Below are 14,907 nucleotides of genomic sequence, written 5' to 3'. Positions count from 1 at the left end.
GTTCATGAAATATAGGGCTCCGCCACCCTTGTTTTCTAAGTTCTTATCCATTCCTCTGAGGGATTCACTTGCCACATGTTCAGGTTTCATAGCTTCAAGTTGAGCCGCCTGAATTTGTTTAGAAAAGTGCGAATGGATAGTCATTGTCAACGACTTGACTCTTCGACCAGAATATTCCTTCCGACTTAGGGCGTCCGCTACTACGTTGTCCTGACCCGGATGATAACGAATGTCGCATTCGTAGTCATTGAGTAGCTCGACCCACCGTCGTTGACGCATGTTGAGCTCCTTCTGATCGAATATGTGTTGTAAACTCTTGTGGTCAGTAAAAATGGTGCTTTTTGTGCCATACAAGTAATGTCTCCAGATCTTCAAGGCAAACACAACTGCCCCCAGCTCAAGATCATGTGTGGTGTAGTTGACTTCGTGTGTCTTCAGCTGTCTCGAGGCGTAGGCGATGACCTTACCCCGTTGCATCAGGACACAATCGAGCCCTTGGTTTGACGCATTGCAATAGACCACGAAGTGTTCTATCCCTTCGGGTAGGGATAGTATTGGTGCGGTGCACAAGGCTCGCTTGAGCGTTTGAAATGCTCTCCCTTGTTTCTCTTCCCAGTCGAAGGCCACGCCCTTCTGGGACAGTGTTGTAAGAGGTTTCGCAATACTGGAGAAGTTCTGTATGAATCTGCGGTAGTAGCCAGCAAGACCTAGAAATTGACGAATTTCTGTAGGCGTCTTTAGTGCTGACCAGTTCTCAATAGCCTTAATTTTTTATGGATCCATGTGGATTCCCTCTTCGCTTACCACATGTCCTAAGAATTCGACTCTTCGGATCCAAAATTCACATTTCGAGAATTTCGCATAGAGCTTCTCCATTCGTAAAGTTCTTAAAACTTGTCGTAGGTGATTGCCATGCTCTTCCTTACTCCGGGAGTCGATCAGAATGTCGTCGATGAAAACAATTACGAACTGATCCAAGTATGGTCGGCATACTCGATTCATCAGATCCATGAAGACTGCGGGCGCATTGGTCAGTCCGAATGGCATCACCACGAAATCGTAGTGTCCGTAACGAGTTCGGAATGCTGTCTTCAGAACATCCTCCTCTAGCCCTCGTAACTGGTGATATCCGGATCTCAGATCCATTTTGGAAAAGTAGTTCGCCCCTTGCAATTGGTCAAATAGATCGTCGATGCGAGGCAGAGGGTAACGATTTTTGACCGTCAGTTTGTTGAGTTCCCTGTAGTCGATACACATACGGAATGATCCGTCTTTCTTCTTAACAAATAAGACTGGTGCTCCCCAAGGCGAGAAGCTTGGTCTTATGAACCCCTTGCTGAGCAGTTCGTTAAGTTGACCAGATAATTCCTGCATCTCTGTTGGTGCTAATCGGTAGGGCGACTTGGCTACTGGGGTAGCTCCTGGAACTAAGTTGATTCTGAACTCGACCTGTCTCTGCGGAGGTAAACCTGGTAGCTCTTCTGGAAAAATGTCGGGGAAGTCGCTCACTACTGGAATGTTCTTTAGTTCTTTCGTTTTTAGGCTTGTATCGACAACGTGAGTAAGGAATGCGCGATATTCCTTACGTAGATATTTTTGTGCTTGAATACTTGAAATAATACGAAGACTTGTACTGGGTTTGTCGCCTTAGACGATAAGAGTTTTGTTAGACGGGAGGTTTAAACGGACTGATTTCTCGAAGCACATGATGTCGGTGCGATGAAGACTCAACCAATCCATGCCGATGATAACGTCGAAGCTTTTAATTGAAATCGGCATGAGGTCGATTGGAAATGAATGGTTATCTAGAGTTAGGTTGCATCCTAAGTATATGCTCCTGGTGCTTTCATTTTTCCCATTAGCCGTTTCTACCATGAATTGTTCTTTAAGTGCGTGTGGTTGATGTTTAAGTATATGAGCAAATTTATGGTTCACGAAGCTTCGCTCCGCTCCACTAACGAACATAATGCATGCATAGGAGTTATCGAGAAGGAACGTACCAGCCACCGCCGTTGGGTCAACAACTGCTTCCCCATGGCTTATTGCCAGTACTCTCCCCGATCCACCTGCATTCTTTGCTTTGGGGCAGTCCCTCTTGTAGTGGCCTGTTTCACTACATCCATAGCAGGTTGGGCTCGCGCCTGAGCCAGGGACTTGAGTGATCGGTCTTGCCGGAGACCTACAGAAACGGACAGTGTGTCCTTTCTTGTCGCCGTTAGAACACTGCATTTCACGGCAGGGGCCGTTGTGGTGGAAGTTGCATTTGTTGCACTTAGGCAAACTTCCTGCATACTGCTTCACCGGAGCAGTGGCAGCAGTAGGGGTTATTGCAGCATGTACAACCACAATTTGCTGCTTTTTGGCAGCTCGCTGCTTCTTCTTGTCATCCCAGAACTTCCGCTCAGAGTCACCAGGTTTGGAGGGTTCCGGGATGGCTAGGGTTGTTGTCGCTGTTGGGGATTGAATTCCATGGTCAACGAGTCGTTGTGCCAGTCGCTTGGCACTGTCGAAAGTAGTGGGGTTTGATGATAGAACATTTCCTTGATACGGAGGCACTAGCCCTCAGATGTACCTCTCGATCTTCTTCCCTTCAGTGGGAACCATATTGGGGCAGAGAGCCACCAGTTCGCTAAATCTGGCGGTATAAGCGACCACGTTGGTGCCCTTCATGGTCAGGCTCCAAAGTTCCTGTTCCAATTTCTAGATTTCGCCCCTCGGGCAATACTCCTCAATCATGAGGTCTTTCATTGTTTCCCAGCCCATGTCGTTGGCTCCGACGAGAGTTAGAGCTTTAACGTGGCCGTTCCACCACGTCAGGGCCTTTCCTTCAAAGGTGCATGCGACATATTTGACTTTGCTCGCAGCATGGCATGAACAGATTTGAAAGACTGATTCAGTCTTCTCGAACCATTGCGAGAGGGTAATGACTCCGCCGGTTCCATAGAAGGACTTCGGCTTACAGTTGGTGAAATCCTTGTAGGAGCATTCTATCGTGCGCACATGGATCTCAGCATGAGTAGATTCAACAGGAGTTCCACCTTGGCTGTTGTTAGTTGAGTGATATTGAGCCATGGCAGTTGCCACTGCCGCAGCTACTGCAACATTTAGCACCGTGGTATCGATGACAAGAGGAGGAGGTGGTGGAGGTGCGGGGTTATTCCGGGGAGATTTGCGAGGAGGCATCTTCTAGCTATAAGTTTATAAAGACAGATACAATGGTAAGAATTAATTGTAAGCAAGTTGAGAGTGACACATGGACTAACTAACCATAGCCCAACAGTTTGAATGAGTGTACGAATTGAGATTACAATAGGGAAGAATAGTAGGAAAACACAAGTGTAAGGATTTTCCTACAGAATAGATAGTTGTGAACATTACTGGTATTTTTGATGTAATAAGTTCGGGGAAAATCGACCTAGCATTAGGTCTTACATCATACCATAAGGAAAAGTTGACAGTTTCTAGATTCCTAATTATAATACTAATAGTTAGGAATATTTTATAGACAAGTGCTACTTAGAGCACAGATGTTAAAGGCTATTCCTTATCCAAAAGACAGAGATATACTAGACATCTTCTAACGGCGATGGGAAGTCCTCAGGCGAACCCTGGGGTCTGACACTTGACGAAACACCTCTTGAAGGTGTCACTCCTGAGCTCTCTGGCGGGCTCGAAGTTCCAAGACTTCAGCTCGGGAGGCAGCCAGCTGTTGCTGTAGGGTTTCATTGGTTCTCCGGGTCCGTTCCATGTCTTCTTCAAGACGGTGGATGCGGAATGTGTTGACACCAGAGTTGGCATCAATTTCCATGACCCGGTCGATGGCTGCTCGACCTTGTTCGATGTTTCGAGCAATTATGCGGACTATGACGGGCAGAGCTCTATCTGCAGAACCTCCTTTGCTAACGTTGTAAAAGCTTCGATCCCCAAAGTAAGGTAAGGGTTGACCCTGTTTGTCGCTCCAGCGATTCAACTTGGTTGCCCACAAAGGTGTAGGGCCTGGAAAGGCTGGTCGGGGGTTGTTGTTCGGGGCTTGACCTACTAGCGGTAGGTTGTTGACTTTAGGCTCGGAGTCGGATCCATCAGAAAAGCGTTCTGCGAGGTGATCATCCAAAGGGATTGGATGCTCATCTTCGGGCTCTTCGTCGATCCACCCTGCATTGCCTTCATCTGGAAAGTACGGGTCGCCGTGATGGAATCCAGCCATGATATCTATGCGAGAAGAGAGGTATAAGAATATAGTATCTATGTAGCTAGTAGTACAAAATACACCTATAGTATTTTAAACCTATGCTTTGTTCTAGTGTTCCTATTATAGTAGTGTTGGTAAGTTTTTAGACTTGTTAACACATCACAACCAATCTAAGGCATATGCTAATCACTCCTCGGACCAGCATAGTTGATCAGGATATGCTATCCCCAAGACTGACCATAAATCCCCGAGCTCACTTGTGATATTTAACAATCGTAATACTTTTGTTCTTGTCATTGCGACACTGATTTTAGTATGAATGCAACCTAGTATACTTAATTAAATATTTTGGTATTTAATGTATAGACTCTTGGTCAGAGTGTTTTAATCCCAAATGGGTTTATAGTTTAGTATATCTTTTATGGGTTGATATACTTAATTCACTATAAACAATGCTCTGATACCAATCTGTCACACCCCAAAACTGAGAACGGCGGAAACGTTCTAGGGCGGAGGAAGTCATGTAAAGTATCACAACACAGTAATAGTAAACAAGCAAACAACATCATCCATTGCATTAAATATATAATTTTATTACAAGTGTGTTCTGTACAATTATAGACACCAAAAATAATGTAAGTCAAAATAAAGAGATGAGTCCTGAATGCGCCCCATCTTCTCAAAAGCTGGTCTCGGTACCTGTCTACTGATGACCTGAGAATACAAGTTATTTTGAAAGCGAGTATCATCATTAAGCTGGTGAGTTCATAAGTATTTTAGTGTCGGTGTTTGTTATCAAAACGTTTGAACATGTCTCAAGTGTAAGTTCGTAAAATGTATGTAAATGTTTGTAAGTGTTTGTAAAAGTTTGAATCTCTTAGAAAAACCTATATTTTCTATTAAAGTAGCCTTCTACCAAGGCTTAACTGTTTTGTATGTTCGTTTGTTGTAAAAGTGTGTAACTTCCCAAGTGTAACTATCATTAACAAAATATATTTTGCACATTAATGTTTAAGTGAAGTAATCACTAAATGTATGTAATGGGTAAATTAATGTAGTACTGTAGTGTTGTATTATAGGAAACTACTATTGTACTAACTACCTTAAACCGGATTTATATTAAGGTATCATGTGATTAATTGTAGCATACTATCGACTGAGTAACAACGACAAATGTAGGTCGTAAAAAGGTATGACGTTTGGCACCCGCAGACCTGCAGGTGCGGCTGTAGATAGCAGCAAGGTGTAGGATAGTCAATCTAGTATAGATCTATACGCAAACTCACGCTCTCCCTCCAAGAGACTCTGGTTACAACTCGGGCCATGACATTTAAGGCATGCTCCGATACAGTGGATCACATTTATGTAAGTGTATGTATGTATATGTAATGTATTGTTCATGTTCTTGTACCGTTGTATATGTTCTCTTCCTAGTATAGTTGTATATGTTCTCTTTCTAGTATGTTCCCTTTCTAGTATAGTTGTATATGTTCTCATAGTAATGTAATGTATATGTTCTCATAGTAATAATTATTGACTCATGAATGAACTGACTCATTGATCTAGCAATAGTATAAGTGTAATCGTGTGTTACCCCGATGGTAACTTACTAATGATGTAACTGATACGCATGAATATGGAAATACTTTTATGTCTATATATGCACATATGATATATAATTAATATTGAAATGACCCTCGAACGGCTACCCGACAACCCACCAGACCACATCCAAATCGAGGAAAAGGAAATAGAGTGGATGGCCTTCCTAAGCCTTTTAAACATTTCTTATATATCTATGCATATATGGACATGCAATTTATAAGAAGTATAATAAAGTTTAAATAAAAGTATTTGATAAGTAAAAGAGTTTGTAAAACATTTTGAAGGAAAACAGTTTGATAAACATTTTGAAACAATGATGAAATCATTGGTTTTGTAGTTATTACTCACATGTGATTGATGTAATAACTATAAGTATTCAACATGTATTCCCCCCATAAAAGTATTTAAAACATTTAAAAGTATTTCAAAGGTTAATTAAAGGGGTATAAACTCACCTGTAGTGAGTGGTTCTGATGACAAAGTTGGATTTGATGCTAGGTGTCAAGTGGTGACTTGAGTACACATGCGAATCCTATTTAGCATATTTTGGCACATATAGGGATATAATTATTGTTATGAACAACTAATTGATGATTTTGGGACCATCTTAGGGACTAGTAAACACTTATAATGAAGTGTTATAATCATATATGATTGTATGAGGGTTTATAAGGCTATACAAGAGGGTGTATGGCCAAAATAGACACTATATATGTGTGTGCGGCCAGGTGTGCGGCCTAGTGTGCTGCCAGCACATGTGTGCAGCCCTGTGTGCGGCCAGATGGTGTGTGCTGCCATGTGTGCGGCCAGATGGCGATCTTAGTGTTCTTGATGTTCTTGGTTCCTTTTTATGAAGATCTTCAAGGAGAATGGATGATACTTGAGAGGATTTCGTGTTCTATGCTTGAAGAAGTGAAGGAAGTGTTCAAAAAGGATTCAAGTGTGGTATATATAGGTGGAGTGTGCGGTTGGGAAGGGTGTGAGGCCGCAAACAAGAGTGTGTGGCCGCACCCTCAAGTGTGTAGCCACACACTCCATGTGTTGAAGTGTTTGGCCCGGTTTTGATTCCTACACTTCGAGTTAACCCTTTTTAACACTCCGACCTTGATTATATCACATTTATAACGCTTCATTAGACTCTAAAGGGTACTACTATATAGTAAAATAAGTCTAATATCGGAAAGAATTGAAGAGTGCATGCAAGAAGTTTTTCGAGTTGTCACAAATGTACCGGGTCGTAAGACAGTCAGGTGCAAATAGATCTTTAAGAAGAAGACCGATATGGATGGGAAAGTACACACATGTAAGGTGCGACTGGTTGCGAAGGGCTTTACTCAAACTCATGGAGTTGACTATGATGAGACCTTCTCATTAGTAGTGAAGATTAAATCTATTAGGGTTATGTTAGCCATAGCAGCATTTCATGATTATGAAATATGGCAAATGGATGTCAAAAACTGCTTTCCTTTATGGGAAATTGGCTGATGATGTTTACATGAGCAATCTAGAGTGTTTTCTTAATGCAAAGTACCCTAATAGAGTGTGTAAGCTTGAGAAATCCATTTATTGATTAAAACAAGCATCTCGCGGATGAAATCTTTATTTCGATGAGAATGTCAAAGAGTTTGGATTTTCGAGAAGTGAGGATGAGTCTTGTGTGCATGTCAAGGCTAGTGGGAGTACAGTTAGCACTCTGGTGTTGTATGTGGATCGCATACTACTGATAGGAAATGAAATTGCAACCTTTTAGGAGGTTAAGTCCTGGCTTGGGAAGTCTTTCGCTATGAAGGAACTTGGAGAAGCTTCTTACATCCTAGGGATAAGGATATTGAGAAACGGGACTAAAAGACTAATTAGACTTAGTCAAAGTACCCACCTGGACAAGGTGTTGAAATGGTTCAGCTTGGAGAATTCCAAGAAAAGTGACTTACCCATCCAAGGCAATACCAAACTGAGTAAGACTCAGAGTCCGAGTACATAGGCTAAAATAATTGAGATGAGTCGAGTACCATATTCTTTCGCAGTTGGCTCGATCATGTATGTTATAACTTGTACTCGCCGTGATGTGGCCTTTGCTTTGAGCATGGTCAATGGATATCAAGGGAATCTTGGTAAAGCTCACTAAACTGCGGTAAAAAATATTCTTAAGTACCTACGCAGGACTAAGGACTGGGTCCTTACACTTGGTGGGAGTGATGACTTAAGAGTCACAAGGTATAATGGCGCCAACTTTTAGACCGACAAAGATAATTTCCACTCTCAGTCGGGCTAGATTTTTACCCTGAATGGAGTCACAATAACATGGAAAAGTTCCAAACAGGAGACTGTAGCTGATTCAACGTGCGAATTAGAGTAAATAGCAGCAAGCGAAGCGTCGAAGGAGACGATATGGCTCAAGAACTTCATCAGAGACCTTGGAGTTCTACCGGCTATAAAGGAGCCTATGGAGATTTTCTGTGACAATGAGGGTGCGATTGCCTTAACCAAGGAACCAAGGGATCATGGCAGATCCAGACACATCAACATGAAATATCTCTTCATAATACGTCGGGTGGAAGAATGAATCCTCATGATAAAGTGGGTATCATCAGATGAGAACCCAACAGATCCCCTCACGAAGGGACTGAGTAGGGATAAGAATTTGCAGCATGCAAGGAGCATTGGGCTGAAGGATGATATTATTTTTAATGATTAGATAGCTATTTAGAAACTTGTAATAGATAAATTGTAATTGACATTTGATGATTAAATAAAAGGTGTTTTACTTATGAGTAAAGTTACTATCTTGTGTCAATTGTTTACTATTGTTTCATCTAGCATGTTTTGACTTCCAGAATAATTATATTATTCAAATTGTCCACAGTCGATCATACTTTGGAAGTAGGTATTGAGGAAAGACTGTTATGAATTTGGCTTGTAGATTGTTTGAAGTGTTTTAGACATAGCAAGAGATTGCTACAACATTCGTGAGTGCTCATAAGGTCTGAGTATTGGATTAAACCCACCCTCACTTGAATCACTTCATGGAATTTATTACGAGTGGCCGTGAGACGATAATATCATATAAGTATTCAAACCAAGATATATGAGTTGTTCGCTATGAGTTGGTTGTACATTGATAGTGTGAAAACACATTAGTAACTTGATGTTATAAAACACACTCTTGTCTATGATTTAACAAATAGTTAGTACAAACATATAATGTCGAAGTTTATTTGTTCCTTTTAATTCATGGAGGATTAAAAGCGATATCTTGGGGCCCTCGATGATTTTGTTTTGACTTATGTTTTGGGCCCGATCGGGACTAAATTGATGTGTTCAATTAAGTTCTCTATCAAACAAATCGGAAATCGAGAAACAAACTATTGGACAATAAGTATGACATTGTTCCATGTATTTATCCGACTGATACCTTGAAGAACAAAGGATTATATGATCCTTTATCTAACAGGACACGTCACTGACTGGGTCAGAGTTCGACATCGGCTTTTAAGAGCTACGATTGTTAGTCAGTTATTTAAGTCGTACTTGCAGTTATAGTTATTACACTTATAAAAGTGGGAGACTGTTTGATTAGTTATTTAAGCCCATAACTATAATTGGTATGTACTTGACCCGAGAGTAGCATGGTCCTTTTGGGTTGCCTTCATCAATGCAATTTGATAGGATGGACTTTTGAGAATAAGGTTATTTGTGATTAAGAAATATATTACAAGTATAATATATTAATAAGAAATCAGATTATTTAATTAGTATTGATCGAGTATTAATTTGGAATTAATTTAGTGATCAAAAGAGACTGATTCAATATACGGGGATTAATTTAGTAAATTAATGATTCTTATAGTGTGGACCAATGATCCATGGTCACTTTGGATGGGCTAAACAATCATGGATAGTCCATGGAGGTTTAACCCATGTAGCCTAAGAAATATGAAGGGTCATGGTTCATTAGCGTTGCATGGATATAACCCTAGCATTTGTCACACTATAAAAGGAACCCGATAGAGCTAAAATCGGTTGCCAATACATTCTTGGAGAGTGAGAAATGATTTTATGCTAAACAACTTATTCTCTCATGCCTCCTTTTGCACTTGGTGTTTGTGACACATTAGATGCATCACATTTGAGGTGCTAAAGCTTTTAAAGGACAAGAACTAGAAGTCCTACTAAGAGGTAAGTTATCTAACTAGTTTTATTGTTCAATTGTCAAATTGCATGTTAGTTAGGATGTATGCTTTGGAAAAACAAATTGCATGTATAATTAGAGAAAACTTAGATTCAAAGCATCTAGGGTTGCATGTGAACCATAATGTTTGTTGGGTTGAAGATTCGTTTAGTATTGCGTCATTGGGCTCGGTTATTAGTCCAATTATTTTGTACTCCGGTTTGGGCCTGTCCAACCGTGAGCCTGTTAGGATTACTATATAAGAATATGCTTGCATGCATATTAGGTTAACGATCTAGAATACAAGATAGAGAATTAGGATAACTTTAATTTTTCTTCATCGTTCCTGTAAACCTTTTAACCCTCTACAGTTGATGTTCTTGATCGAGCTCTTCTGAGGGTTGTTTTATAATCATTCGACACGTTTGATTCATTCTTGAGTAGTTCATTATTTTTGCGTTCTTGCTGTTTAATCTTTATTTACCTGTTTAAGATCTAATCGATCTTCAAGATTAAGTTTTAATCTCATCAATTGGTATCAGAGCAGGAGGCTGTGTAATCGATACACTTCTTTTCTGTGAAAAAGGTTTCAATTAGGGTTTTCCGCAATTACTGATATTTATTGAGCCGTCATCTCATTATTGACGTATCTTGATATTTATTGTTTTGCCCTAATCTGATTTATTACAAGTTTGATCTTTAAACAGGTTATTCGATCATAATGGACGAGTCGCAATCGAATCCCATCAATATTTCCAACAACATTGGATCAACCACGAAGATTCCCATCCTATACACCCATGATTATGAAGTCTGGGCGCATCACTTTGAAGACTATGTTATAGGATCTGAGGATAATAGATACCTCATCTGGGAAGCAATTATTAATGGACCGTTTTCTCACTCTGCAACGTCAAGGATTATTAAAACTCAAAAGGAGTATAATGATCTACTGAAGGATGTTAAAGATATTGCGCAAGATGAAAAGGATAAATTCCAGTGCAATATCAAGGCGTTAAGATTGATCAGATTCGCCCTTCAGTCCGACACTTTCAGGTTAGTAAGTTCATGCACGACGGAAAAGGAAGTTTGGGATAGACCTCGTGAACTGTACTCTACAGACGAGGATCTTGAACACTCTATCCAAACCTTACTCTAATCTGAGTTTGGAGAATTCAGGCAAGGAGCCGAAGAAACTGTGACCCAAACATTCGATCGCTTCAATCATCTTCTCAGCAAGATGATCAAACATGACATCGAAAGGAAGCTTATCGAGCAGAAGGTTACGTTTTTAAATGGTCTAAGATCAGAGTGGAGAGTAGTGGTGTCTACAGTTAAAGCCCATGAGCAGTTTAAATCATATTCATTGGCGAAACTGGTGGGCATTCTCAAGTCTCAGGAGAAGATTGTGTTGCAGGAGAAGAATGTTGTCTCAAGCCTAGGTTCGCTGGCCCTCCTGTCAAAAAGTAAAGCTGTGATGGAGGACGAAGACCTCAACTTGGAGGAGTATAACCTCACGACAGAGGATTATGCTATGATGGTGTCTAACCCCAAAAGGTTCATTAAGAAGAGATTCCCCAGCAACAAAAACCGAAACTGGCAGGGGAGTTATAGTTCAAAAAAGGTTAAAGATGAACCGAAGATTGATGAGTCTAAGAAGGAACCGAAGGCAGAGGGTGATTCTGGAGTAAGCTGTTACTACTGTGGAGGGAAAAACCACTATGCTAAGGATTGTGTCCTCAAAAAGATGGCTGAAAAGGATGAGGAAAGGGATGAGGAAGCTTTACTGCAGAAAAAGCTTGATGACATGAGGAAGAAGAAATCTACCGCTAACCCTTCCATGAATGCTCTAATTGTGCAGGGTTCGGTTGCTGATGACGAGTTCGGTGGCGTGGAAGTTTGGTCAAACGACTCTGAAGACGATGAAGTGAGGAAGCCTTCTCATGGAAAGGATTGTGTGGCAAAAGATGAAAGCAGTGGAGGAAGATGCTTGATGGTGTTTGACGTATCTCAGATAAGCGGATACAACACTGATGGTGGAAGCAATGAACCGAAGGAGCAGCAGGATATGTGCTTTACAGCCAAACCGCTCAGCGTGCAGTTCAACGAACTCGATGAACTGATCAAGAAGGTACAATCGGTTTTTGTTTCATTTAAAGTACCACAATGCTCATATGAAAAAGAACTAAAAAATGTTAATTCACGAATTTCTCATCTAGATAGTAGTTTAACTCAAACTCGAGTCACCAATTCTAACCTAACTGATCAATTAAGCAGGATGTCTTCGAAGAGCGAGGAACGGCGCATGTGGATCGAGTTGAAGGAGTCAGAATTAGTTAAAATAAAAGATGAAAACATTTATTTACAAAGAGACAATTTAAAGCTGTTAAAACAGCGAAATGTTTTTTGTTTGATTGCAAAACGTCTTTACACTAATATTACTCAGCTTCACTTGGATTGTGAAATAGGACAAAAGATTCATCGCATGATTTTTCCCTTCCTTGAGTTTAAGGAGGATGAAATTGATGCTGAAGCTTATAATTGTGAGAGTGTGATATCATCTGATGACGTCAATCCGACCTATATGTATGGACTGGACAAAATAGAATCTTTCATTAAATCCAAGGACCATAAGGACATGATTAAAAACCTTTTGGATGAAAATGATAGACTTAAACTGAGAACCGAAAGCATACAAAAATTTGACTCTTTAAACGCCAACTTGAGCTCAAAAAACAAAATTGATGTTGAAAATGCATCTGAGCTTAATGAGGACGACAATATGAGTGAAATTTCGGTAGAGGACACGGTTGACTGCTCAGAATTTGTGAAAAACGAACCTGAAAACCACAAGAATCTAATTTTAAAAAATTCAGTGGAGTTCGCTCGATTGTCCCAACAAAAGTCCCCGATCTTAGCAGAGAAAGCCGTTGTATATCAAAAGGTTAGGACCACTCCAAATCAAATGTACAAGGTCATAGGAGTAACCGAACATCAAACGGCTGAACTCACAGCAATTGTAAACGAAGACAATGCTGATGGTTGCGATGAGTTTTTCTGGTCCGCTCCAATCGATAATGCTGATGAAACGGTAGGGTTATCTGAAAGGACCTCATGGAAAAGTAAAGGTAGATACGTACCAGAACCCTTGAACAAGCCATATAATTTTGATGTGCCAAGTACTAGTGGTACGAAAGACATTCCTAAAGAAAATGGAAGTCTAGCAAAAGAAGATACTCCATCTAGTGAAACTTCCTCAGTTCAAAGTAAACCAGCCAAAGAGAAACCAAAAATGAAAGCTAACATCCATCATCAACCGAAGCAAATGAAGAATCAGAAACGTCAAAGGAATCAGAGATACAGGAAGAATCTCTCTGAAAGAAAACAGTTCTGGCAATCCCAGAATGCTTATTTCTCTCATCAAGACAAGAACCTAAAGTCTGAGAAAAATCTTGTTAAAATGCACGAGAGCCACAACAACCGAAAGCAAAGGTTCGGTTCAGAGAAGGAAACCAACCAAAAGCAAAGGTTCGGTTCAGAGAACGATACCAACCGAAAGAAAAGGTTCGGTTCTGAAATCAAAAGAGATGAAAACTCTAAGGTCAGTCCCACCAATGATCAAAAGCAAAAGGGTCACCTAGAGTCTCCAGACAAGAAGTCATCTAAGCCTTCTCCTTCTCACTCATCTAATTCTTCTAATTCTTCCAATTCATCTCCATCTCACTCAAAGGTTCATTCTGTTCGTTCTCAAAAATCTCATTCGTCAGCTGAACAAAAAGGCAAACAGAAGGTTTCAGCATCCAAACCGGAATCTAAACCGAACGCACCTAATCCTAATAAAATCGAAGTTTTTACCATCAAAAAGAAAGATGAAACAACACTAATAAAACGAACATATCTTGTTGACATCTCTCTTACTATTCCTATACCTGTGAAAGGCTCACGTGGACCCAAGAAACTTTGGGTTCCTAAATCTGCTTGATTTTTGCAGGTTATAAGTGACGAGCAGTTCGACGAAGAATGGTACATTGATAGTGGCTGCTCGTGTCACATGACAGGGAGGAAAGAAGAACTCAGGGAATACCGGTCTCTTTCAAATGGTGGAAACGTCAAATTTGGAAATTACTCCTTTGGCACCATAAAGGGATACGGAATGATTACCAATGGTGATTTTACTATCAGGAATGTGGCATACGTGGAAGGACTACAACACAACCTCATCAGTGTATCTCAGCTCGTTGGAGGTACAGGTCTCAAAGTCTCATTCGACGATGAAGGTTCTGAAATTATTGAGAAGAAGACGAAGAAAGTAATTCTCAAATCAGAGCGTAAGGGTGAAATGTTTCCTCTAAACCTCAAACCCATCAAAGGAAACCCAGCTATCTGCCTGTTATCAAAAGCACAATCTGACGAAAGCTGGTTGTGGCACCGAAGGCTCTCTCATCTCAACTTTAAAGATATCAACAAACTTGTCACTGGAGGTCATGTTCGAGGTCTTCCATTGCTCAAGTTCGACAGAGATCATTTGTGTGCTGCATGTGAAATGGGGAAGCAGAGTCGTCAAAGTCATCCATCTATAATTAACACGAAAGTTGTTGAACCACTCAAATTACTTCATATTGATTTATGTGGTCCATCATCTATCGAAAGCATCGGTGGTAGCAAGTATATTCTTGTTATTGTTGATGACTTTTCGCGGTTTACATGGGTGTTCTTTCTAAAGCTCAAATCTGAAGCAACTCATAAGCTGAAAGTGTTCATCAAGCAGATTGAAGTACAACTCAAGAAGGTCGTTCACAACATCAGGAGCGACAATGGTCTGGAATTCAAAAACAGAGAATTTGAAGAATTTCTGGCAGAAAAGGGAATAAGTCAGAACTTCTCAGCTCCCTACACACCTCAACAAAATGGAATTGTCGAAAGACGAAACCGATCTTTGTGTGAA

The sequence above is a fragment of the Lactuca sativa genome, chromosome 8 (genome assembly GCF_002870075.4).
Source record: "Lactuca sativa cultivar Salinas chromosome 8, Lsat_Salinas_v11, whole genome shotgun sequence".
In the NCBI taxonomy this organism is placed as follows: Eukaryota; Viridiplantae; Streptophyta; class Magnoliopsida; order Asterales; family Asteraceae; genus Lactuca; species Lactuca sativa.
Note: the sequence above shows the minus strand (reverse complement) of the source record.